The following is a 1,858-nucleotide window of genomic DNA, read 5'->3' as shown; positions in this document are numbered from 1 at the left end:
TTTGTGAGCATCTCTTCAAGGTTCGGCTTCTTTTCCTATTGGTAGGGTGGTTGTTGGTTGCCTGGAGGTGGTCTCTAGTTTCCTTGGCCTCCCCATGAGAAATTTGGGTGGTTCCTCCAACCTCCATTATAAGTGTTACTATATGGACTGTTTTGAGGTCGAGGATTATTACCCATGTAATTTAATTGCTCGTTATCGATGTTGTGGCCATAAGGTTGGTATTTCGAATGGCTTGTTCCACCTCCACTTGCTTCACACTGCATTACTGGGTGAACCTGTGAAGAACTAAGAAAACCATCAATTTATTATTCAAGAGATCTACCTGATTAGAGAGCATGGTGATCGAATCGACGTTATAAACACCGGCTATTTTCGTTGGCTTTGTCCTTATGACTTGCCACTGATAGTTATTCAATAAGATCTCCTCTATGAACTCATAAGCATCTTCAGGTGTTTTATTATTGATGGTCCCACCAGTAGCTGTGTCAACCATTTGCCGAGTCGAAGGATTCAGGCCATTATGGAATGTTTGAACCTAAAGCCAAAACAGTAACCCATGGTAAGGGCACCTTCTGGAAAGGTCCTTGTATCTCTCCCATGCATCGTAGAGTGTTTCTAAACCCTATCTACACAAAAGAAGAGATATCATTTCATAATTTAGCCGTTTTAGCCGATGGAAAATATTTTAGTAAAAATTTTTTGGTCATTTATTTCCAAGTAGTAATTGACCCTCGTGGTAACAAGTTCAACCACTGTTTAGCTTTGCTCCTCAATGACAAAGGGAATAATCGAAGACAAATGGCATCGTCAGAAACGCAATTTATTTTAAATGTTTGCTAAGTGAGCGTTGGGATATTCATCCTGCAAACCATCAAACTGAAGAAATTGCTGTATCATTTGAATAGTGCTAGGATTTAGCTCAAAAGTATTTGCAGCTACAGCAGGTCTAACTATGCTCGATTCAGCTCCTGTTAAAGAAGGTTTAGCATAATCATACATAGTGTGTGGAGCAGGATTTCGATTAGCCGCAATTGCAGGAGGTAGCCAATTATCTTGGTTTTCAGCCATCTCTTTGGTTGGGGGTTGAGTATCATATTCTTGCTTGTTCTCTCTGTATCTTAGGCTTCGCCTTATTTCCCTTTGGTTTCTGTGAACTGTGCGATCGATTTCTTTGTCAAAAAGTAGTGGTCCTAGTAGGTTTCTTCTAGTCATAAACTATAAAAACCTATCAAAAAAAAAAAAGAATTAGTAAATTAGAATAAAATTAAAAAAAAATTAGATTGTAAGAAAAATATATGGCTAAAGTAATAAAAATTGAGTGTTCCTAATATTTTAGTTCCTCGGCAACTGCGCCAAAAACTTGATCGCGTTATTTCATGATAGGTTTTAAATATTTATAATTAATCATTCTTGAAACTAACTATTATCGCGATGTAGGCAAGTGTACCTATCGAACAGTAGTATAGTTCTAGCAAGACCGGATTGTCGAACCCAAAGCAACTAAAAGAACTAGTAATGACTATCAGTTTATTATCTAGCGTATGAATAAAGAGGTTTTTGTTTTAACTAACTAATTATCTAAACGAAGAACTCACAGAGAATAGAATTGGGGAATTACTTTTGGGAAAATCGATTGAATTAAAACAATACCTAAGGAAAAATCCACCTAGACTGTACTTGTTATTCTGGCTCTGAATCAAACGATTTATTCATTTAACTTGTTCCATAGAGATCCCTAAGTTATGTTATTATCCCTATTCAAGACTAATAACGTCTAAACCCTAAATTAAATAATTAAGACCTTTCTCTAATTAACACCCTAGGGTTGCATTAACTCGATCTATAGATCCCCTTATTA

The 1,858-nt window shown here is 36.5% G+C and overlaps 1 non-coding gene across 1 annotated transcript; it reads left to right on the top strand.

Moving 5' to 3' along the window:
* Positions 1-551: 551 nt before the first annotated feature.
* On the top strand, positions 552-659 carry LOC128279845 (small nucleolar RNA R71). Its single transcript, XR_008270038.1, has one exon. It is a non-coding gene; the product is annotated as a small nucleolar RNA R71 (small nucleolar RNA).
* The last annotated feature ends 1,199 nt before the right edge of the window (positions 660-1,858 follow it).

This window comes from Gossypium arboreum, chromosome 8, assembly GCF_025698485.1.
Source record: "Gossypium arboreum isolate Shixiya-1 chromosome 8, ASM2569848v2, whole genome shotgun sequence".
NCBI classification, from domain to species: domain Eukaryota; kingdom Viridiplantae; phylum Streptophyta; class Magnoliopsida; order Malvales; family Malvaceae; genus Gossypium; species Gossypium arboreum.
This window is presented reverse-complemented; position numbering and strand designations above follow the sequence as displayed.